This window comes from Nanorana parkeri, unplaced genomic scaffold, assembly GCF_000935625.1.
Source record: "Nanorana parkeri isolate BGI_ZX_2015 unplaced genomic scaffold, ASM93562v1 scaffold79, whole genome shotgun sequence".
Taxonomy (NCBI): domain Eukaryota; kingdom Metazoa; phylum Chordata; class Amphibia; order Anura; family Dicroglossidae; genus Nanorana; species Nanorana parkeri.
Genome location: NW_017306347.1, coordinates 355,717 through 367,422, shown reverse-complemented (window position 1 = coordinate 367,422; position 11,706 = coordinate 355,717).

Sequence of the window (11,706 nt, the reverse complement as noted above, 5' to 3'; positions counted from 1 at the left end):
TTATATATATTTATACGTTATTTAAAACACTTGAATACTGAAAAAGTCGATACTTCAAAGCCTTTATAAATTGCTGTACATTGCACAGCATTGATCGAGTCCCTGTATATTAATGTATGTACAGAAACCGTCTGCAAAAATTCACCCCAAACACAGCATTGCATTATCGATCTCATTTGCTTCCTTTGCCTGAAAATGAGCTGGAAGTGAACACTTTGCTGAGTGCAAATCAAACACAGAGATAAAAAGAGCCAGAAATTGGATTGCACAAAGTTAAAAAGAGCAACTCCAGACAATTATTTATTTATTTTTTTCAAACACGCGCTGTAGCTCATTTCTACATTTTAAGTTTGTTTAAATCGTAGTGTTTCCTCCTACAGAGAGTTGCTGACACTTAAAGTGCACCTAAACCCAAAAACAAAAATGTGACATTTTGCAGCTTACCAGCCCTTCAATGTGGTGGTTGCATTAGTTTTCCTTTTTTTTTTCCCTGGTGATCCTGCCAGTAGCACACTTCCTGTCCTCGGGTGACAACACTCACTGTACTGTGTCTACGGAGGAGCAGCGTTGTTGTCACTCACGGATCGGAAGTGTGTTTGGACTTCAACAATTGCAAGGCTGACAATGTTGTATGACATTTTAATGCCAGCTCACTACAGGAAGCTAAGAGCTCAATGGATTTCTGGCAGGATCAACAGGCAAAAATAACGCAGGGAATGGTAAATTTAATGGAGAATTATGGGGAGAGTGAAATACATTCATCTGCATAATTCAAGCCGACCTGTGACACTAAAGCTGTCACAGGTCGGCTCTATTGATCAGGAACTCAGGGAACGCATACTGACGATTGCTGACTTCCCGATACTCTCCCTGCAAAGAGCTTCCCCCAAGGATTCCCCTTTCTGTTCCGCCAGCGCTGACTGGAGGAACAGACAGGAGAGGGGGAAGGCATAGCTAGTTCTGTCTCTAGAGAGGCAGAGCCAGCTGTCAATCAGCCAGCAGGATGGATCCAGACAATATTGTTGGGATCCACCCTGGTTGCGGCACAGCTCTGTGCTGTCAGCATATAGCGGGCCATAGCCGAGTTTTGGATCACAGGAGGACATACCATATGTCCTCCTGTGACCCTAAAGAGAACTATGGCCAAAAAAGGTTAGGCCATAATTCTCTTTTAAAAGACCAAAAGAAAGCAAGTTAGGATTTACATACACTTTAAGATGAGCCTTGCAGAGGTAGTGTCTGCTGAGTAGACGGAAGGGGAAGATGCTTTGATGGCCTTGCCAGAGCTCAGTGTGATGGGGGCAGTGGCACCGAACTGCAGGATCTAAAACTTTTTGCCAAAAAGAAAACTGCAAGGTTGTAAAATATATACCCTCTGCACATAATGTAAAAGCAGCTTTCAGGTTTATTAAATCTTTACATTTCAAAAGGAAAAAAAAAGGTAGAATACATTCACAATTTATTGGAATCTAGCAGGTCATAGCTACCGCTATTCAGCTTTATTTACATCCAACTTAGAAATAAAAATGACATTATCTTTATTTATATATATAGCATTTTGAAACACTTACAAAATGACAAATCTTCAGAATTTTCAACTCAAAAGCACAAATTGTTTTTCCTTTGTTTTGTTTAAAAAAAGTTAATTGTACCTGCATCGTTTCGAAACGTCCTTTACACAAGTCTCATGTATTTATCTATATAGCATTCAAGGAGGTGTATAAAAAAAATTGGCTCGTGTCTAATAAAGCTCATCAGCTCTGTGGTCTGCAAGTAGAAAAACATTTAGGCGGGGTGTTTTTTTTATTTATTTTTTTTAATGGTGTTTTTAAAAATGTCACCAGTCGCAACTCGCCGAGTCAAAGAATTTGGTTAGTAACATTCTTCCGAAATGAAATCAATGTCGGTGGATTGGTACAAATAAAAACCGCGATCTTGGTAAAGTAGACCCGTCTTGGGAAGAACTTGGAGGGCGCTGCCTTAGCTTTCTTCCTTCTGGAAATGCTAGTTTACTGGAGGACTGGCTGCTTATGAGTCACTGACTGGGAAGGTCAGATAAGTCTTCTTTATTCCAGACCAATGACTAAATCCAAAAGCTCAACATACCAGCCAAGCAACTGGAGGAGACATCAGCAATGGCAGCTTCCATGTTTCTCACATCCCAGAGTTCCTTTAAAGATAAATTCACTTATATTTCCCACCCCACTAATTTCTCAATGGTAGCACAAACCTCACTGCTGGTGATCCAAGTTCTCCTATCCATGTTTTGCCAAGGACTAGGCAGTGATCATGGACTTTCTGGTGTTCTAAAGAGGACATACATGGTCAACGTGGTGGCCTCAACCCACAGGCGGAGTTGGCTGCTGTTCTCTATGATTGATCTTTGAAAGAAGCATGGCTACCAAAAAGAACACAAACAGACCTCAGTGGGATCCATTTAAGAAACAACCGCACTCCAAGGGTCTTCATCGAAGATAAAGATTATGGAGCAAATACATACTGTTTGTTCCTGCCCATGTGTGCTCAACCTCTAACACATTTCACTATTCCCACTTACTCATGTTCTCTATGTGTAAGCCAGAATGGGGAAAAGTGTTAGTGGCTAAGCCCACATGAGCAGGAACAAACTGTGTGTATTTGCTCTACAAATAAAGATCTTTATCTTCAGTCTTGGAGTGTGTCTATTTGTGGATTGCGTTCCACTGAGGTCTGTTTGTGTTCTTTTTTTTTGGCCATGCATTTTTCAAGGTCAACCAAAGAGAACAAAGGCCAAATCCAAAGATGGGTTAAGGCCATGATGATGACCATCTATGTCCACTTTGATAGGACACCAGAAAGGCCATAAACACTGCCCAGTCCTAGGCAGAACATGGAGAGGAGAACCTGTTTCACCAGCAATGAGGTTTGCACTACCAGGTGCGCCTGTTTGCTGTTCCTGGGATGCAATTGTAGTGTGAGCCTGGTTTTGGAATGTGAGCGGTGTTTGCTGTGGATTATTTAAAAACCTCATTGGGAATTTGATATTATTTAGCATCTGAGATACCTACTACCAATTGGAGATTTCGACCAGACGGCGTTAGACTGCAAAACACAAAGACTGACGGAGCTTTGTACAGCTGCATTTTAACATTATTCAGCAGCTGGCAAACTTGACAAGTATTTTGAAAATGCTATGCGCGCATGCGCACCGCATCTGCACAGAGCTCCAGTCTTTCTGCGCACTGGAAGTGAGGTATTTGGAGATCCCGATGAGTTGGAGCTTTTGATAGAACACTGGCAGTCAAACCATTGAGCGACTCGTCCACCGGCTTTGGCAGACTACTAAGACCTTGGTTTTTGCTTAACCACTTGCCATCCAGAGTTGCCGCATCCATCAGCTTGTTTTAACCCCTTAAGTTGCAGGATGTTTATAAACGTCGTCTGGGTATTAAGTGGTTAAGAGCGAGTCATAGCATTTGCCCATCCTGCTGAGCTAAACAAGAATGCAGATTGCTCTCCTCTTGTAACACACGAGGGGGACATAAGTCATCCCTCCAACATGGTCTTGTTATTCTGACCACAAAGCAACTTGTCAAGGGTTGCCATGTACCTGCTTTTGGAGACAACTAGGAATTTGTTTTTTTAAAAGAGAGTTGCAGCATTTGTCTACCTTTTGACCTAAACTGGGGTGTGAATTGCTCTCTCTTAAAAGGAGAACTATGCGGTTAAGGCTTTTCCCCATAGTTCCCCTTAGGTAACGGGAGGACACAAACTAGCGTCCTCCCGTCACCCTAGGCTCAGTATACTGAGGGGTATAAGTCCACCTTCACTCCGTGGCATTCGGGATCCGGATTTTCGAATTGCATTGGGGAGCTCCCGAATGCCATTTGGGTCTGGGAGCCATATACATATATCACTGAAGCCCAAGCTCCCAGATCCGAATGGCATTCAGGAGCACGGACGGAATCGCGGCGGGAAATCGCGTGATCCGACCGGCGCGACTGGGGTGCCATTAGAAAATAATGGCACCCACAGCGCGATCGGTTCACACCTTGGCGGCTCCTGACCACGTGAGGTGTCGCCTAGGTGTGAACCTGGCCTGAATCCGAAACCCGAACTGAATTTCAGATCCGAATCCTGAAATAACGAAATATCTGAACCGAACAGAATTTTTACAGCAGCTTACATGTTTACCTCGCTGTAACCTCTATGAAGGCAACCAAGGGAGCCTCCCCCTTCCTGCTGCCTAAATAATACCGATGGGAGCACAAAACCCCATAAAGATGGATCAGCAAATAGCTGAAGCAGGAGCAGGGAGCTCACCATTGGGGATGAGAAAAACGAGTCATTGCAGGGCTCTGACAGCCACAGGCATGACTCTCAAAGGCAGAGACATGATGGCATTTGTAGTCCCACCACAGTTGGAGTGCCAAAGTTGCCTACTCCTGTTGTAGCGTCATTTGAAACTGAGACCAACTTGTCTGTGTGTGCAGACTCTCCTGAGAATTCCTGTTCATCTGCATCATCCGATCCGCCTCTTCTGGTCTGCTAGTCTCTCTTCTAATTAGCGCTGCTGGGATTTTCTGTGCAGTTACCTCATATGACCCGGCAATGCCAATAAGCCACTGAGTCAGGAAGCAACCGCGCTTATTACCTATCTTCCACACGTGTCCTCAGCAGAGGTCATTGAAGGGTGTGATGTGCGGAGAGCAGAAACAATGCTTTTCCAGCCATAGCGGGAGGTGCGTTTTGCCGCTAAAATGCCGGTACGGAGCTTGCTCATGATCAACTACATCACATGACAACAAAGAATGTTCTTCATGATAGAAAAGACAAAAATAAAAATGATTTCTGCTAATGCATGTCTGCAATTCTCAGCAACTCCGGCTGTTGTGGAACTACAAGTCCCATGAGGCATTGCAAGACTCTGACAGCCGCAGGCATGACAGGATTTGTAGTTAAAGCACAGCTTGGGGGCCGGAGTTGACCACCCCTGTCACAGATACAAGCATACGCCAGGCATTTTTAAGGTGCCGCAATGTGAATGGGCTCTTAGTGACACCATTCCTTAGAGGATACAACTTAGAGGAGAAATGGCCACATGAGCACGGTGAAAGCAACTAGGAAAAAAAAAATCTACATACAACATTTGTTGGGGAAAGTGAATCGCTCGAAAAATGGCTCGCTCCACCAGGCTTCACAGTTCTGAGCAACTACAGCAACCATGGCAGAGCCGCATGGTGGTACTGCACTCCCCTGATAGCCTTCTCGTCACATCAAATTAAGAATATCATTGACAGCTTACAGCTTTGTGGAAGGCCCATAGCAACATTGGTAGCTAGTATGCTGTCAGACCACAATATGATTGGTTGCTAGGAAGCTGTCTGCCCACAGCATCAATGATTGCTAGTACGCTGCCAGCCCGCACCATTGGTTGCTTGGAAGCGGTCAGCCCACAGCCTTATTGGTTGCTAGGATGCTGCCATCCCACAGCATGACTAGTTGCTAGGAAGCGGTCAGCCCACAGCATCATTGGTTGCTAGGGTGCTGCCAGCCCACTCCGTGATTGGTTGCTAGGAAGCGGTCAGCCCACAGCATCATTGGTTGCTAGTATGCTGCCAGCCCACAGCATGACTAGTTGCTAGGATGCTGCCAGCCCACAGCGTGACTGGTTGCTAGGAAGCGGTCCTCCCATAGCATTATTGGTTGCCTGGGTGCTGTCAAATCACAGTGCCTTCGGTTGCTATGACACTGTTGACTAAACATTGCCCTTGTCTGCTAGGGCACTCCTGGCTGCACAGCATCCTAACAAACAACCAATGACGCTGTGTGGCCTGGGGGCTGAACATGCACTGGGGACGGATTGCACAGTATAGACACTCTGGCCTAAGTGTCCTTGCTCAAAGAGACCATTCTTCTCTTGCCATAGAATAATATGTGCATTTCTGTTTATTCTAGGCATGACCGCTGCTGGGTGCCGCCATCTTGGATGTGATGTCAGCAGCCCCAGCAGACTTAGAGCTGTCACTTAAGTCAGACTCTATAGTATTCCCCTTTGCGCCTCCTCTGGCATCTATATAAAAGGTTATGTAAGGAGGCCAGGGGAGTGGCAGAGGAGCCGGTCCAGCACAGACAGTTATTGGACCCTTCCAGAAGAGGCGAGAGCTATGACATGCAAGGAGGAAGGGGGCTGTGCTAGCGAATTGACTCTTCCTGGAGCAGTCAAAATTTCTTAGCAAGTTCAAAGGCACATCGCAAGTCAATAAAAAAAAAAAAGTCATCTATGGATATATAAAATACTTAATTTGTTGGCAATTTCACCTGCAATCTTTTTAAGTCGGTCACAGGGTCTCTTTAAGGTGGTGACTCGTGACCGATGTTCTTAAAAGATCGCCTTTACGTGAATGCCAATTCCTTCACCTTGGTGCGCCGCGCTCACGCGGTTTATATTCAGGAGCGGCCTTGGCCTTAATGGCAATTTGTAGGATAGAAAAGCTTTGCACCGAGACGGGAGAAAATATCTAATTGCGGAGTCGTCTTGTGAGATGGTTACCATGGCAGCCGCTGCAGAGATAAATAGGAGAAGCGGGCCCGGCAATGAATGCAATTCAATGTTAATCTGGCTGGATTTTGAAACAATAGCAAAGATGACTCCTCCAAATAGCGAGGTGTCCGCGTACACGGCGGTCTCTGACGGAGAGGCCTCTTCTGTCATGGCGGCTCTGCACTCAATGGGACCCGTACAAACAATACCCAAATGTGAAAAGAAATCATTGGTCTGTATGAGGGTGGGGATTTGCTGCAAATGGGCATGCTGTGTTTTAGGTGCGTCATCGGTTTGTTCACACATCTGCAGCACAGCACCGCAATAACGTGCGTCGACTTGCGGCGATACCTTTTATTACCACACTGCAACAAAACACATGTTTCTGCAGTACCACACGCTGCAACGCATGCCTGTGTTGAAGTGCCATTAAGAATCAATAGCAATGCTACAGCTTACCGTGCGCTTAGTAGTGGCGTGTGTTTAGGGCAGCACTATGGTGTGAACCGGTGTTCTATCAAAGATTGTGACTGGGTTGGAATGTGTGACCTGTGACGTGGTCACACATTTTACCGTAATCACGCCCACTTTTTCTAAGGTGGAAAATGTGACCGGCAAAAGGTGAAGAATTCCAACGCTTTGTCAGCTGTTCCAGGGCAGATCGGCATCGCAGATGGTATGTGCAAGAGAACTGATCTGCCCTGGAACAGCTGATCGGTCCTGAAATGTCACTTCTATCCGACTGCGATCTCACATTCCACAAAGTCAGATAGAAGTGACATTTCAGGACATTTCAGGTTCGCCTAAGCGAGCGCACCTGGTGCCCACAGAAGCTGTTGCTCCCGCAGTCATTCGCCCAATCTTTCAGATCACTAAAAAATGGCCGGGTAATGAAGGGGGTTTAACATGCCGGTACTGAAGTGGTTGAAGTCCAAACAATGGCTTTAAAGTACAACTAAAGTCTCGTATTTTTTGGCATATATCTGAAATGCCCCACGATTAAAAAAAAATTAGGCTAATACCTAATAACTTACCTGTATCAGCACCGCTCGCTCCCAGCTGAAGCACTCCCGTCTCCCCAACGGCTGTGAAGAAGAAGCGTGTGCAGTAGAGGGGAGGGGGAGAAAACACGCTGAAACTAAATGGATGGTGGATCAGAGACCAGCACCAGCGCTGGAAGGACTATCGGAAACGGGTGGAAGGAAGAAGATGATCATGTTGTGTCAAGTTCCTGTTGAAGAGACACAACAGGAAGTGGGTCGTAATATCACCGCATTTGCTTTGATTTCCCATCACATGGGTCTCTAGTTATAAATCTTCCACCCAGACAATGCTGGTGCTGAGCAAATGCCGTTTGCATTCACGCCACTGGATGGAGCCAAGGAGCTCTTTGGCTCCATCCAGTGGCGGGAATGGCATGTGCACAGGTGGCCACAGAAGTAGTGGCTGGCTGTTTATCTACAGTGACTAGCCATCAAGTGGTTAAAGGTATCAGACACAATAAAATGTCTATGCTCCTCGGCTCCATCTAGTGGCCACAGAAGGGCGTACAAGCACTGGCTGTTTACCTACAGTGACTGGTCATCAGGTGGGTAAAGGTATCAGACACGTAAAAATCCTATGCTCCTCGGCTCCATCTAGTGGCGGGAATGCTATGTGCACAGGTGGCCAGGGAAGGACGTACAGGTACATCACGCCAGAACAATGGGGCTGCAGAATGGCTGTTTATCTACAGTGGCCGATCCGCAGGTGGGTAAAGGTATCAGACACAATAAAATGTCTATGCTCCTCGGCTCCATCTAGTGGCGGCAGTGCCATGTAAGTGGCATTGGGCCAGCGTGTGGCTGGGTGGAAGATTTACAGAAGATGTCCCACTGATAATGGTCACCGGGCCAAATAGAGAGGCTGAACCTACCCAGCGCAGAGAACAGACAGTAATAATAACAAGTTTGAGCTGTAAATACACGTTGCAGGTCAATACACAGTAATAATACAAACACGCGGGCGGTTATATAGCACTTGTGATCCGGGTACCCCTACCAAACAGCACAGCCGGGCCCTTTGCTGGAGAAACAACAACATTTCCACATCACACATCCAGCCTGCTACTGGACAGGGAAGGAGTGGCCTGCTAGCACATGTGCACTGCAGAAGGCCCTGATTGGCTCATACTGCTGCAACTGATTTCTGCAAGCATTGCTGTATAGGGGGGATCAATATCAAGACAGATTCAGGTAGATATACAGGTGAAACTCGAATAATTAGAATATCGTGCAAAGTTCATTTATTTCACTAATGCAACTTAAAAGGTGAAACTAATATATGAGATAGACTCATTACATGCAAAGCAAGATAGTTCAAGCCGTGATTTGTCATAATTGTGATGATTATGGCTTACAGCTCATGAAAACCCCAAATCCACAATCTCAGAAAAGTAGATTATTACATGCAATCAATAAAACAAGGATTGTACATAGAACAATATCGGACCTCTGAAAAGTACAAGCATGCATATGTACTCAGTACTTGGTTTGGGCCCCTTTTGCAGCACTTACTGCAATTACTTTTGCACGATATTCTAATTATTTGAGTTTCACCTGTACTAGCTGCATATATAAATACATCATTCCATTAACTTTTGCTTACTCTCTGTACCTAGAGCTCAGCTTTTAAAGTCGATCTACCGGGAGGGGAATTTGGAAGCTGCCATTGCTTACTTTTTCTAGGCGCAGGCCCTGGAGTTGTCATATTTATCCCCTGCTTAACTATACACTGGGGTCTGGGTTGGAACATGCATGCATATAATAAGCTAGACATTGACCAGGGAGCAAAGGAAGGATAACAGTCCATTCACAGCAGGACAACGTGCACATCCTGCCAGTAACCGTACTTCCTGTTCCAGGGTGACGACGCTAAGCCGCCGCCTTATGATTAGCAGTAACGTTGTCAGAGTGCCATTTGCACCCCCTCAGTTAGCTGCCTATAAGGTCTGCAGGAGGCGTGGGCCGTAGTCCACCCATAACAGCCCCAAATCAACTGGCCACATTATGTATGCCAGAGGGAGAATTGGGGACAAGCATGGAGAGCAATCCGAACGTCTCAAAGCCTGTGTTAAGGTGGCACCTGCTAATGTACATTCTCCATATCTTCCAACAAATAATCCAGTAGAGGCGACAGGACCTGGAAATACTGCACCGCTCTATTATAAAACACTGAGGGGGGGGTTTATCAAACTGGAGCAGACAGAATCTGGAGCAGTTGCCCATGGCAGCCAATCAGCTTCTCTCTTTAGTTTGCTCAGGTAAGATTTGACAATGAGACAGAGAAGCTGATTGGTTGCAGTGCAAATCTGCTCCGGTTTTCAAACAGAATGAACACTTTCGAAAGAAAGAAAGCAAGCTGCCCGGCCGATGACAGCGCCGCTAAAGATCTGAATCACTTTTATTGAAAATCTTCCACAGAAGCTTCAAAGCATGAAAAAAAAATATCCTAAAAATAAACCGAGCCAAAAAAGGGGCGAGCGGGGGGAGGGGACAGGTCACATGCCATCGAAAAATAGCTAACAGTCCTCGAAGATCCGTCTCACACAAACATTAAAAAAAGAAAAATACAAAATCTATTTTATAAACATGAAGAAACTGAATTTCAGTCCCGAAACGGCATTTGTAACATTCATCAGAGTTCCCGGGAAGAGAGTGCGCACATTGGTGACAATCGTATTGAGGAGATCGAATTCGCCGGCCGGAGGATGAGCAAAGATACAAATCATTCTCAAAATGCGTCGGTACACGCCCCGAGCAGCAAGACTTAGCGGGATGCTCAGCAGCAGCAACAGCAGCAGGCTCGTCTTGCTTTCAGCTAAGTTGCTTCTTGAAAGCGATTTGTCTACTGCCTGATCTCTCCTCTGTTACGTGATTGGTCGCGTCTGCTCTCTCCATTGGGTCAGCCAATAACAAAACAGCAGGCACGCGAGGAGGAAGTTGCTTCTTGAAAGTAAATAGTATACGGTCCAATCTCTCCTCTGTTACGTGATTGGCCGTGTCTGCTGTCTCCATTGGGTCAGCCAATAACAAAACAGCAGGCACGCGAGGAGGAAGTTGCTTCTTGAAAGTAAATTGTATGCGCTGTGATCTCCTTCCTCTTATGTCTGCCATCTCCATTGTCCCTTAGACTGGCAGCCAATAACAAAACAGCAGGCAGGCAAGGAGCTCTGGAAATCGTTTTCAAGGGTTGACTTTGCTGAAAGCAAGATAAATAAACAGCGTGTTCTGTGAATTACATGTATTCATCTTATAATAAGGGGATGGTCTGCGGGCTAAACAGATGGGGGAGGGGGGACTCAGAGCGTTAGATTACCAGTCCATTTACATTTGTGTGGTGCGTTAATCTATGTCTCTTATGTCATGCAATGTGACATTTGTTGCAGATCGTTGAAATCAATGGGTTTAAAATGCACCAAAATGTCTCAAAATTCTTACACATCACACATTTCTTTGCGTTGGTGCGCTATTTAAGATGCATGGCACCGCACAGATGTAAACTGCCCCCCAGACTTTAGCCCCCTACCCCATGTTTTCGTTCAGCCAGGACCTCTTTACATGGAAGTTAGATGGCGCCCCCAGAACAGGGTATGTGCATACGGACGTCTCCCCAATTTTCATCCATTTTAAATCTTCCTTTTACTTCTAAAAGGAAACCACCGAGATGTCGGTCTTCAATCGTCCTGCCTGTCTATGAGGTGTTAGCCCCCCCTTTTCATTGTTGTGTTGGGTTCATGAACGCACTATGTGTGCGGTGTCTGCATGCATTGCGTTACGGCATGCTCGTTCATGTTGAATGGACTACTAATGTATAACAATGTATACAAAAGTGGACTTGTAGCATTTGTTTTTAACACACAGCGCGAGCTTTGCGGTGCGCTACAGCACAGGTACTGTGGCACCTGCAGTACCAGTGGCGTAAGAATCGCCATAGCGACTCAGGCGGCCAGTATGGGGCCCGGGCACATGGGGGCCAGGGCCGCCTGGGTCGCTATGGCATGTGGGGGTGCTGGCTGTCACAGACACAGCTCAGCAGCGGCCACGGCGCATTTCCCCTCATAGCCTCTGCAGAGCTGTGTCAGTGACAGCCAGCCGCTGAGGCAGATGAGTGCGGTGTTCGGAATGGAGGAGGCGGAGCCCGCC